Below are 14,846 nucleotides of genomic sequence, written 5' to 3'. Positions count from 1 at the left end.
CCTAAAAGGAAACAAAAAACAGACTGCTTGTAACTTCCGTTAGGAATGTCGTAGAGACATGAAACAAAAACCTCTGTGTAGGTCTGACTGAGATCTACATTTCCAATAAAAAATGTCTATACCCAAAATCAACAGAAATGTTGCAAAAACTCATTCAAAGCAAAATTTTAGCAAAAAATGCTATTTTTGCCTCTTTGAGCTGCAATTTGACCCCCTTAAAATGCTTCAAAACTCACCAAACTTGGCACACACATCAGGACTGGCAGAAATTGCAATCTAATGAAAAAAAAAAAAAAAAAAACTCAAAATTGCGCTCTACCGCAATTTTTTTATAAAACACAGAAAAAACTGCTTCCAGGAAGAAAACACAGACAAAACTGCTTGTAACTTCCGGTAGGAATGTCGGAAAGACATGAAACAAAAACTTCTAGGTAGGTCTGACTTAGACCTACATTTCGATAATCGACATCCTTCGGCAAAAATCAACAGGAAGTTAAAAATTGCCCCTTCAAAATAAAAGTTTTGTGAAAACCCGTCACCTTTTTCAAATCGAAACTCCTCCTAGTGCGTTTGTCGTTTCGGCTTCAAACTCGCACAGGAGAGAGATTGAACCCTTTTAAAAAAAGTGGTCGAACAAATTTTTGATAAGTTCTCCGGTTTGGATTTTACGCGCCTTCAAAAAACCCCTGCGCAAAGTTTCCTAAAAAATGTCTTTTTTGCCTCTTTAAACTGTAATTTGACCTACTTAAAATGCTTCAAAGTGCAAGTTGAAGCCCTACTATGCCAAGCAAAAGCCATTTATCAACAACATCCAGAATTGTCGATCTGTAATTTCACCCCCTTAACATGCTTCAAAACTCACCAAATTTTGCACACATATCAGGACTAGCAAAAACTGCCATCTAATAAAAAACCAAACCCCAAAAATCTAAATTGTGCTTAGCGCCCCCTAGGAAAAAACCCAGACAAAACTGCATGTAACTTCTGTTAGAAATGTCGTAGAGACATGAAATAAAAACCTCTATGTTGGTTTGACTAAGATCGGGACCCGGGACACGGCGGCGGCGGCCAACGGCGGACCCGACCAACGCTGCTTGCAGCTTTAATTATTATTCTTTCTTTCTTCCGCACCGATACTCGCCTATGCGCTGTATTTTGACCCACTGACCATGCCTCAAAGCACACCAAATTTGACACACGCGTCGGTGAGGAGTTTCTTCCCAACATATTAGGGAGCCGAACCAGAAAAATCAAAATTGCGCTCTAGCGCCCCCTAGGAAAAGACAAAAAATGGATTGCTTGTAACTTCCGGTAGGAATGTCGTAGAGACATGAAACAAAATCCTCTATGTAGAACTGACCTAGACCTAAATTCCCCATCAGAAACTCCTATACCTAAAATCAACATAAATTTTGCAAAACCCTTTCAAAGCAAAATTTTCGCCTAAAATGCTATTTTTGCCTATTTGAGCTGTAATTTGACCCCCTTAAAATGCTTCAAAACTCACCAAACTTGGCAGACACATCAGGACTGGCAGAAATTGTGATCTAATGAAAAAAAAAATTTCTAAAACTCAAAATTGCGCTCTACAAAATTTTTGGAATGAAACACAGAAAAAACTGCTTCTAGGAAGAAAACACAGACAAAACTGCTTGTAACTTCCGGTAGGAATGTCGGAAAGACATGAAACAAAAACTTCTATGTAGGTCTTACTTAGACCTACATTTTAATAATTGACAGCTAGCAGAAAAAATCAACAGGAAGTTGGCAATTACCCCTTCAAAATAAAAGTTTTCGTGAAAACCCGTAACCTTTTTCAAATCGAAACTCCTCCCAGTGCGTTTGTCGTTTCGGCTTCAAACTCACACAGAAGAGAGATTGAACCCTTTTAAAAAAAGTGGTCGGACAAAATTGTGATAAGTTTTAAGGGTTTGATTTTACGCGCCTTCAAAGATCCCCTGCGCAAATTTTCCTAAAAAAGATAATTTTTACCTCTTTGAGCTGTAATTTGACCCCCTTAAAATGCTTCAAAACTCACCAAACTTGGCACACACATCAGGACTGGCAACAATTGCGAGCTGATGAAAAAACCAAACCCCAAAACTCAAAATTGTGCTCTAGCGCCCCCTAGGAATACAACACAGACAAACTACTCCTAGGAAGAAAACAAAGACAAAACTGCTTGTAACTTCCGGTAGGAATGTCGTAGAGACATGAAACAAAAACCACTATGTAGGTCTGACCTAGACCTACATTTGAATAATTAACATACTTTGGCAAAAATCAACAGGGAGCTTGATATTTTCACTTCAATACAACAACTGCATTACTTTCACAATGCATTAAATAGTGTCACCAAGGCTTCTCCTGCCGTGGGGCTCGGGGACAGCAACCCAAGGCGCGCTCGCACCTTCGCACCCTAATTTGACCCCCTTAACTTGCTTCAAAACTCACCAAAATTGACACACACATCGGTATGGAGCGGCAGACCAACTTATTAAGCAACCAAACCCCGAAAATGAAAATTGCGCGCTAGCGCCCCCTAGGAAGAGACAAAAAACAGACTGCTTGTAACTTCCGTTAGGAATGTCGTAGAGACATGAAACAAAAACCTCTGTGTAGGTCTGACTTAGACCTACATTTCCAATAAACACTTCTGTACCTAAAATCAACAGGAAGTTGGCAAAAACCACTTCAAAACAAAATTTTCGCAAAATATGCATTTTTTGCCTCTTTGAACTGAAATTTGACCCCCTTAAAATGCTTCAAAGTGCAAGTTAAAGCTATACAATGCCAAGCGAAAGCCATTTATCAACAACATCCAGAAACGCATATCTATAATTTGACCCCCTTAACATGCTTCAAAACTCACCAAATTTTACACACATATCAGGACTGGCAAAAACTGCCATCTAATAAAAAACCAAACCCCAAAAATCTAAATTGCGCGCTAGCGCCCCCTAGGAAGACACAAAAAACAGACTGCTTGTAACTTCCGTTAGGAATGTCGTAGAGACATGAAACAAAAACCTCTGTGTAGGTCTGACTTAGACCTACATTTCCAATAAACACTTCTATACCTACAATCAACAGGAAGTTGGCAAAAACCCCTTCAAAACAAAATTTTCGCAAAATATGCCTTTTTTGCCTCTTTGAACTGAAATTTGACCCCCTTAAAATGCTTGAAAGTGCAAGTTAGAGCTATACAATGCCAAGCGAAAGCCATTTATCAACAACATCCAGAAACGCAAATCTATAATTTGACCCCCTTAACATGCTTCAAAACTCACCAAATTTTACACACACATCAGGACTGGTGAAAATTGCCATCCAATTAAAAAACCAAACCCCAAAAATGCAAATTGTGCTCTAGCGCCCCCTAGGAAAAAACCCAGACAAAACTGCTTGTAACTTCTGTTAGAAATGTCGTAGAGACATGAAATAAAAACCTCTATGTTGGTTTGACTAAGATCGGGACCCGGGACACGGCGGCGGCGGCCAACGGCGGACCCGACCAACGCTGCTTGCAGCTTTAATTAGGGTCCGCCCTGCCAGCAAAGGACTCCATGTCCTTTGCCATGGCAAGGACCCTATTGAATCTGTAGCGTTTTATTATTATTATTAGGGTCCGCCCTGCAATGGCAAAGGACATCCATGTCCTTTGCCATGCAAGGACCCTATTGAATCTGCTGCGTTTTATTATTATTATTATTGTTTATTCCGCACCTTCTCACCCTAATTTGACCCCCTTAACATGCTTCAAAACTCACCAAAGTTGACACACACGTCGGTCTACTGGGACAGCCCAACATATTAAGCAACCATACCCCAAAAATGAAAATTGCGCACTAGCGCCCCCTAGGAACAAAAAAAAAACAGACTGCTTGTAACTTCCGTCAGGAATGTCGTAGAGACATGAAACAAAAACCTCTGTGTAGGTCTGACTTAGACCTACATTTCCAATAAAAAATGTCTATACCCAAAATCAACAGAAATTTTGCAAAAACTCATTCAAAGCAACATTTTCGCAAAAAAATGCTATTTTTGCCTCTTTGAGCTGCAATTTGACCCCCTTAGAATGCTTCAAAACTCACCAAACTTGGCAGACACACCAGGACTGGCAGAAATTGCGATCTAATGAAAAAAAAAATTAATAAAACTCAAAATTGCGCTCTAGAGCAATTTTTGAATAAAACACAGACAAAACTGCTTTCAGGAGGAAAACACAGACAAAACTGCTTGTAACTTCCGGTAGGAATGCCGGAAAGACATGAAACAAAAACCACGATGTAGGTCTCACTTAGACCTACATTTTAATAATTGACAGCCTGCAGAAAAAATCAACAGGAAGTTGTCAATTACCCCTTCAGAATAAAAGTTTTGTGAAAATCCGTCACCTTTCTTCAAAAGTTATCTCCTCTGAGCGCGTTTGTCGTTTCGCCTTCAAACTCGCTCAGGAGAGAGTTTGAACCCTTCTGATTAAAAGTATAGATCAAAATTTTGATAAGTTTTAAGGGTTTGATTTTACGCGCCTTCAAAGATCCGCTGCGCAAATTTTCCTAAAAAAGATAATTTTTACCTCTTTGAGCTGTACTTTGACCCCCTTAAAATGCTTCAAAACTCACCAAACTTGGCACACACATCAGGACTGGCAACAATTGCGACCTAGTGAAAAAAACAAACCCCAAAACTCAAAATTGTGCTCTAGCGCCCCCTAGGAATACAACACAGACAAACTGCTCCTAGGAAGAAAACAAAGACAAAACTGCTTGTAACTTCCGGTAGGAATGTCAAAGAGACATGAAACAAAAAACACTATGTAGGTCTGACTTAGACCTACATTTGAATAACTAACATACTTTGGCCAAAATCAACAGGAAGCTTGATATTTTCACTTCAATACAACAACTGCATTACTTTCACAATGCATTAAATAGTGTCACCAAGGCTTCTCCTGCCGTGGGGCTCGGGGACAGCAACCCAAGGCGCGCTCGCACCTTCGCACCCTAATTTGACCCCCTTAACATGCTTCAAAACTCACCAAATTTGGCACACACATCGGTATGGAGCGGCAGACCAACTTATTAAGCAACCAAACCCCAAAAATGCAAATTGCGCGCTAGCGCCCCCTAGGAAGAGACAAAAAACAGACTGCGTGTAACTTCCGTTAGGAATGTCGTAGAGACATGAAACAAAAACCTCTATGTAGGTCTGACTTAGACCTACATTTCCAATGAATACTTCTGTACCGAAAATCAACAGGAAGTTGGCAAAAACCCCTTCAAAACTAAATTTTTGCAAAAAATGCCTTTTTTGCCTCTTTGAACTGATATTTGACCCCCTTAAAATGCTTCAAAGTGCAAGTTAAAGCTATACTATGCCAAGCGAAAGCCATTTATCAACAACATCCAGAAACGCCAATCTGTAATTTGACCCCCTTAACATGCTTCAAAACTCACCAAATTTGACACACACGTCGGTATGGAGCGGCAGACCAACTTATTGAGCAACCAAACCCCAAAAATGAAAATTGCCCGCTAGCGCCCCCTAGGAAGAGACAAAAAACAGACTGCTTGTAACTTCCCTTAGGAATGTCGTAGAGACATGAAACAAAAACCTCTGTGTAGGTCTAACTTAGACCTACATTTCCAATAAACACTTCTGTACCTAAAATCAACAGGAAGTTGGCAAAAACCCCTTCAAAACAAAATTTTCGCAAAATATGACTTTTTTGCCTCTTTGAACTGAAATTTGACCCCCTTAAAATGCTTCAAAGTGCAAGTTAGAGCTATACAATGCCAAGCGAAAGCATTTTATCAACAACATCCAGAAACGCAAATCTATAATTTGACCCCCTTAACATGCTTCAAAACTCACCAAATTTTACACACACATCAGGACTGGTGAAAATTGCCATCCAATAAAAAAACCAAACCCCAAAAATGAAAATTGTGCTCTAGCGCCCCCTAGGAAAATAAAATGATTAAACTGCTTGTAAATTCTATTAGGAATGTCGTAGAGTGATGAAACAAAAACTTCTATGGAGGTCTGACTAAGATCGGGACTCGGGACACGGCGGCGGCGGCCAACGGCGGACCCGACCAACGCTGCTTGCAGCTTTAATTATTCTTATTATTATTCTTTCTTTCTTCCGCACCGATACTCGCATATGCGCTGTATTTTGACCCACTGACCATGCCTCAAAGCACACCAAATTTTACACACGCGTCGGTGAGGAGTTTCTTCCCAACATATTAGGGACCCGAACCAGAAAAATCAAAATTGCGCAATAGCGCCCCCTAGGAAAAGACAAAAAATGGATTGCTTGTAACTTCCGGTAGGAATGTCGTAGAGACATGAAACAAAATCCTCTATGTAGAACTGACCGAGACCTGAATTCCCCATCAGAAACTCCTATACCCAAAATCAACAGAAATTTTGCAAAACCCTTTCAAAGCAAAATTTTCACCAAAAATGCTATTTTTGCCTCTTTGAGCTGTAATTTGACCCCCTTAAAATGCTTCAAAACTCACCAAACTTGGCAGACACATTAGGACTGGCAGAAATTGTGATCTAAAGAAAAAAAAAAATTCTAAAACTCAAAATTGCGTTCTACAAAATTTTTGGAATGAAACACAGAAAAAACTGCTTCTAGGAAGAAAACACAGACAAAACTGCTTGTAACTTCCGGTATGAATGTCGGAAAGACATGAAACAAAAACTTCTATGTAGGTCTCGCTTAGACCTACATTTTAATAATTGACAGCTAGCAGAAAAAATCAACAGGAAGTTGGCAATTACCCCTTCAAAATAAAAGTTTTGTGAAAACCCGTCACCTTTTTTCAAAAGTTATCTCCTCTGAGCGAGTTTGTCGTTTCGGCTTCAAACTCGCACAGGAGAGAGTTTGAACCCTTCTGATTAAAAGTATAGATCAAAATTTTGATAAGTTTTAAGGGTTTGATTTTACGCGCCTTCAAAGATCCCCTGCGCAAATTTTCCTAAAAAAGATCATTTTTACCTCTTTGAGCTGTAATTTGACCCCCTTAAAATGCTTCAAAACACACCAAACTTGGCACACACATCAGGACTTGCAACAATTGCGAGCTAATAAAAAAACCAAACCCCAAAACTCAAAATTGTGCTCTAGCGCCCCCTAGGAATACAACACAGACAAACTACTCCTAGGAAGAAAACAAAGACAAAACTGCTTGTAACTTCCGGTAGGAATGTCGTAGAGACATGAAACAAAAACCACTATGTAGGTCTGACTTAGACCTACATTTGAATAATTAACATACTTTGGCAAAAATCAACAGGGAGCTTGATATTTTCACTTCAATACATCAACTGCATTACTTTCACGATGCATTAAATAGTGTCACCAAGGCTTCTCCTGCCGTAGGGCTCGGGGACAGCAACCCAAGGCGCGCTCGCACCTTCGCACCCTAATTTGACCCCCTTAACATGCTTCAAAACTCACAAAAATTGACACACACATCGGTATGGAGCGGCAGACCAACTTATTAAGCAACCAAACCCCAAAAATTAAAATTGCGTGCTAGCGCCCCCTAGGAAGAGAAAAAATACAGACTGCTTGTAACTTCCGTTAGGAATGTCGTAGAGACATGAAACAAAAACCTCTGTGTAGGTCTGACTTAGACCTACATTTTGATAATTGGCATCTTTCAGTTAAAATCAACAGGAAGTTGCCAATTACCCCTTCAAAATAAAAGTTTTGTAAAAAGCCGTCACCTTTTTCCAGACAAAACTGCTTGTAACTTCTGTTAGGAATGTCGTAGAGTGATGAAACAAAAACTTCTATGTAGGTCTGACTAAGATCGGGACTCGGGACACGGCGGCGGCGGCGGCGGCGGCGGCCAACGGCGGACCCGACCAACGCTGCTTGCAGCTTTAATTATTATTCTTTCTTTCTTCCGCACCGATACTCGCATATGCGCTGTATTTTGACCCACTGACCATGCCTCAAAGCACACCAAATTTGACACACGCGTCGGTGAGGAGTTTCTTCCCAACATATTAGGGACCCGAACCAGAAAAATCAAAATTGCGCAATAGCGCCCCCTAGGAAAAGACAAAAAATGGATTGCTTGTAACTTCCGGTAGGAATGTCGTAGAGACATGAAACAAAATCCTCTATGTAGAACTGACCTAGACCTAAATTCCCCATCAGAAACTCCTATACCCAAAATCAACAGAAATTTTGCAAAACCCTTTCAAAGCAAAATTTTCACCAAAAATGCTATTTTTGCCTCTTTGAGCTGTAATTTGACCCCCTTAAAATGCTTCAAAACTCACCAAACTTGGCAGACACATCAGGACTGGCAGAAATTGTGATCTAATGAAAAAAAAAAATTCTAAAACTCAAAATTGCGTTCTACAAAATTTTTGGAATGAAACACAGAAAAAACTGCTTCTAGGAAGAAAACACAGACAAAACTGCTTGTAACTTCCGGTATGAATGTCGGAAAGACATGAAACAAAAACTTCTATGTAGGTCTCGCTTAGACCTACATTTTAATAATTGACAGCTAGCAGAAAAAATCAACAGGAAGTTGGCAATTACCCCTTCAAAATAAAAGTTTTGTGAAAACCCGTCACCTTTTTTCAAAAGTTATCTCCTCTGAGCGAGTTTGTCGTTTCGGCTTCAAACTCGCACAGGAGAGAGTTTCAACCCTTTTGATTAAAAGTATAGATCAAAATTGTGATAAGTTTTAAGGGTTTGATTTTACGCGCCTTCAAAGATCCCCTGCGCAAATTTTCCTAAAAAAGATAATTTTTACCTCTTTGAGCTGTAATTTGACCCCCTTAAAATGCTTCAAAACACACCAAACTTGGCACACACATCAGGACTGGCAACAATTGCGAGCTGATAAAAAAACCAAACCCCAAAACTCAAAATTGTGCTCTAGCGCCCCCTAGGAATACAACACAGACAAACTACTCCTAGGAAGAAAACAAAGACAAAACTGCTTGTAACTTCCGGTAGGAATGTCGTAGAGACATGAAACAAAAACCACTATGTAGGTCTGACTTAGACCTACATTTGAATAATTAACATACTTTGGCAAAAATCAACAGGGAGCTTGATATTTTCACTTCAATACAACAACTGCATTACTTTCACAATGCATTAAATAGTGTCACCAAGGCTTCTCCTGCCGTGGGGCTCGGGGACAGCAACCCAAGGCGCGCTCGCACCTTCGCACCCTAATTTGACCCCCTTAACTTGCTTCAAAACTCACCAAAATTGACACACACATCGGTATGGAGCGGCAGACCAACTTATTAAGCAACCAAACCCCGAAAATGAAAATTGCGCGCTAGCGCCCCCTAGGAAGAGACAAAAAACAGACTGCTTGTAACTTCCGTTAGGAATGTCGTAGAGACATGAAACAAAAACCTCTGTGTAGGTCTGACTTAGACCTACATTTCCAATAAACACTGCTGTACCTAAAATCAACAGGAAGTTGGCAAAAACCCCTTCAAAACAAAATTTTCGCAAAATATGCCTTTTTTGCCTCTTTGAACTGAAATGTGACCCCCTTAAAATGCTTCAAAGTGCAAGTTAGAGCTATACAATGCCAAGCGAAAGCCATTTATCAACAACATCCAGAAACGCAAATCTATAATTTGACCCCCTTAACATGCTTCAAAACTCACCAAATTTTACACACACATCAGGACTGGTGAAAATTGCCATCCAATAAAAAAACCAAACCCCAAAAATGAAAATTGTGCTCTAGCGCCCCCTAGGAAAATAAACTGATAAAACTGCTTGTAAATTCTGTTAGGAATGTCGTAGACTGATGAAACTAAAACTTCTATGGAGGTCTGACTAAGATCGGGACTCGGGACACGGCGGCGGCGGCCAACGGCGGACCCGACCAACGCTGCTTGCAGCTTTAATTATTATTATTCTTTATTATTCCGCACCGTCGCGCCCCAACATCACCCCCTTAACATGCTTCAAAACTCACCAAAGTTGACACACGCGTCGGTCTACCGTGACACCACAACATATTAAGCAACCAAACCCCAAAAATGAAAATTGCGCTCTAGCGCCCCCTAAAAGGAAACAAAAAACAGACTGCTTGTAACTTCCGTTAGGAATGTCGTAGAGACATGAAACAAAAACCTCTGTGTAGGTCTGACTGAGATCTACATTTCCAATAAAAAATGTCTATACCCAAAATCAACAGAAATTTAGCAAAAACTCATTCAAAGCAAAATTTTAGCAAAAAATGCTATTTTTGCCTCTTTGAGCTGCAATTTGACCCCCTTAAAATGCTTCAAAACTCACCAAACTTGGCACACACATCAGGACTGGCAGAAATTGCAATCTAATGAAAAAAAAAAAAAAAAAAACTCAAAATTGCGCTCTTGCGCAATTTTTTAATAAAACACAGACAAAACTGCTTCCAGGAAGAAAACACAGACAAAACTGCTTGTAACTTCCGGTAGGAATGCCGGAAAGACATGAAACAAAAACTTCTAGGTAGGTCTGACTTAGACCTACATTTCGATAATTGACATCCTTCGGCAAAAATCAACAGGAAGTTAAAAATTGCCCCTTCAAAATAAAAGTTTTGTGAAAACCCGTCACCTTTTTCAAATCGACACTCCTCCCAGTGCGTTTGTTGTTTCGGCTTCAAACTCGCACAGGAGAGAGTTTGAACCCTTCTGATTAAAAGTATAGATCAAAGTTTTGATTACTGCTCCGGTTTGGATTTTACGCGCCTTCAAAGAACCCCTGCGCAAATTTTCCTAAAAAATGTCGTTTTTGCCTCTTTGAGCTGTAATTTGACCTACTTAAAATGCTTCAAAGTGCAAGTTAAAGCTCTGTTATGCAGACCGAAAGCCATTTATCAACAACATCCAGAATCGCTGATCTGTAATTTCACCCCCTTAACATGCTTCAAAACTCACCAAATTTTGCACACACATCAGGACTGGCAATAACTGCCAACTAACAAAAAACCAAACCCCAAAAATCGAAATTGCGCTTAGCGCCCCCTAGGAAAAAACCCAGACAAAACTGCATGTAACTTCTGTTAGAAATGTCGTATAGACATGGAATAAAAACCTCTATGTTGGTTTGACTAATATCGGGACTCGGGACACGGCGGCGGCGGCGGCGGCGGACCCGACCAACGCTGCTTGCAGCTTTAATTATTATTATTATTCCGCCGCCTCTTTGAACCCTAATTTGACCCACTGACCATGCCTCAAAACTCACCAAATTTCACACACTCATCGGAACTGGCGAAAATTGCCATCTAATAAAAAAACCAAACCCCAAAAATGAAAAATGCGCGCTAGCGCCCCCTACGAAAAAAAAAAAACAGACTGCTTGTAACTTCCATTAGGAATGTCGTAAAGACATGGAACGAAAACCTCTATGTAGGTCTGACTTAGACCTAGATTCCCCATCAGAAATGCCTATACCCAAAATCAACAGAAATTTTCCAAAAACTCATTCAAAGCAAAATTTTCGCCAAAAATGCTATTTTTGCCTCTTTGAGCTGCAATTTGACCCCCTTAAAATGCTTCAAAACTCACCAAACTTGGCACACACATCAGGACTGGCAGAAATTGCGATCTAATGAAAAAAAATAATAATAAAACTCAAAATTGCGCTCTAGCGCAATTTTTCAATAAAACACAGAAAAAACTGCTTCCAGGAAGAAAACACAGACAAAACTGCTTGTAACTTCCGGTAGGAATACCGGAAAGACATGAAACAAAAACTTCTAGGTAGGTCTGACTTAGACCTACATTTTAATAATTGACATCCTTCGGCAAAAATCAACAGGAAGTTAAAAATTGCCCCTTCAAAATAAAAGTTTTGTGAAAACCCGTCACCTTTCTTCAAAAGTTATCTCCTCTGAGCCCGTTTGTCGTTTCGGCTTCAAACTCGCACAGGAGAGAGTTTGGACACTTCTGATTAAAAGTATAGATCAAAGTTTTGATTACTGCTCCGGTTTGGATTTTACGCGCCTTCAAAAAACCCCTGCGCAACTTTTCCTAAAAAATGATGTTTTTGCCTCTTTGAGCTGTAATTTGACCCACTTAAAATGCTTCAAAGTGCTAGTTAAAGCTGTGTTATGCAGACCGAAAGCCATGTATCAACAACATCCAGAATCGCCGATCTGTAATTTCACCCCCTTAACATGCTTCAAAACTCACCAAATTTTACACACATATCAGGACTGGCAAAAACTGCCATCTAATAAAAAACCAAACCCCAAAAATCTAAATTGCGCTTAGCGCCCCCTAGGAAATAACCCAGACAAAACTGCATGTAACTTCTGTTAGAAATGTCGTAAAGACATGAAATAAAAACCTCTATGTTGGTTTGACTAAGATCGGGACCCGGGACACGGCGGCGGCGGCCAACGGCGGACCCGACCAACGCTGCTTGCAGCTTTAATTTATAATTGAATCACTTGTTTATTTTTCAACATGTTTTTTTAGTTATTTTTATATCTTTTTTTCCAAATAGTACAAGAAAGACCACTACAAATGAGTAATATTTTGCACTGTTTTACAATTTAATAAATCAGAAACTGATGACGTAGTGCTGTATTTGACTTCTTTATCTCTTTTTTTCAACCAAAAATGCTTTGCTCTGATTAGGGGGTACTTGAATTAAAGAAATGTTCACAGGGGGTACATCACTGAAAAAAGGTTGAGAACCACTGTTGTAGAGGACATTAAAAGAAGTGCAGTCACGGCAGCCCTTAATAATGTCGGCCGGGTGAAAATTGGGACAAATTCGGGAGAATGGTTGCACCGGTAGATTGTCGGGAGGTGCACTGAAATTCAGGAGTCTCCCGGAAAAATCGTGAGGGTTGGCAAGTATGTTGCTAGGGTGGGAAAGCCATTCATGGAAGGTGAATTCATTAAAAACTGCATGTTAGATTTTTTTTAGGAAATCTTTTCTCGCGGCCCAACCTCACCCAGTTTCTGCATCCAGTGGCCCCCGAGTAAATTAAGTTTGAGACCCCTGCTTTAGTGTATACAGTACATATGTAAATGTGTGCTGTACATACTTTAGTGTATACAGTCAATAGTTTGCGTACAGTACACACTTAAGTGTACACAATACACACTTCAATGTATATAGTACACAATTGAATGTACACAGTACACAATTTAATGTGTACAGTACATAATTTAATGTGTACAGTACATACTGTACACATTAAATTACATACATATATAGTGCATACTTTAGTGGATACAGTACATACTTTAGTGTATGCAGTATGCACTTTAATCTATGCAGTACACAAAGTAATCCATACACTACACAGTTTAGTGTACACAGTACTTACTTGATGTGTGCAGTACATACTTTAGTGTATACAGTGCATAGTTTGCGTACAGTACACACTTTAGTGTACACAGTACATACTTCAATGTATATAGTACACAATGTAATGTACACAGTACACACTTTAATGTGCACAATGCACACTTTAATGTACACAGTACACAATTTAATGTGTACAGTACATACTTTAGTGTACAAAGTGCATAGTTTATGTACAGTACATACTTTAGTGTACACAGTACATACCTTAATGTATACAGTACACAATTTAATGTATACAGTACATACTTTGATGTGTACAGTACATAATTACATTCATGCAGAATGTACTTTAGTGTATGCAGTAGGTACTTTAATCCATGTTGTACACAACTTAATGTATACAGTACATACTTCATTGTACACAGAACATACCTAATGTATACATTAAATACTTTAGTGTATACAGTACATACTTCAGTGTATACAGTACATACGTTAATGTGTGCTGTACATACTTTAGTGTGCAGAGTACATACTTTAGTGTACACAGTACGTACTTGAATGTATACAGTACATACTTCAATGTATACAGTACATACTTCAATGTACACAGAACATACCTAATGTATACATTAAATACTTTAGTGTATACAGTACATACTTCAGTGTATACAGTACATACGTTAATGTGTGCTGTACATACTTTAGTGTGTAGAGTACATACTTTAGTGTACACAGTACATACTTGAATGTATACAGTACATACTTCAATGTATACAGTACATACTTTAATGTACAGAGTGCAAAATGTAATGTGTACAGTACATAATTTAATGTGTACAGTACATACATAATGTATAGAGTGCATACTTTTGTGGATACAGTACATACTTTAGTGTATGCAGTATGCACTTTAATCAATGCAGTACACAAAGTAATGCATACAGTACACACTTTGGTGTACACAGTACATACTTTAATGTGTACAGTACATACTTTAGTGTATACAGTGCATATTTTATGTACAGTACACACTTTGGTGTACACAGTACATACTTTAATGTATATAGTACACAATTTAATGTGTACAGTACATACTTTAGTATGTACTGTACATAATGTACTTTATGCAGTATGTACTTTAGTGTATGCAGTACACAATTTAATGTATACAATACACACTTTAGTGTACACAGTACATACTTTAATGTCTACAGTACGTACTTGAATGTGTACAGTACATACTTGAATGTGTACAGTACATACTTTAGTGTGTGCAGTACATACTTCAGTGCGTACAGTACATATTTTAGTGTATACAGTACACACTTTAATGTGCACAGTACATACTTTGTGTATACAGTACATACTTTAACATGCACAGTACACACTTCAGAGTACACACTTTGTGTACAGTACATACTTGAATGTATACAGTACATACTTTAGTGTATACAGTACATACTTCAGTGTACACAGTACACACTTTAGTGTGTACAATACACAC

This window comes from Nerophis ophidion, linkage group LG01 (assembly GCF_033978795.1).
Source record: "Nerophis ophidion isolate RoL-2023_Sa linkage group LG01, RoL_Noph_v1.0, whole genome shotgun sequence".
NCBI lineage: Eukaryota > Metazoa > Chordata > Actinopteri > Syngnathiformes > Syngnathidae > Nerophis > Nerophis ophidion.
Note: the sequence above shows the minus strand (reverse complement) of the source record.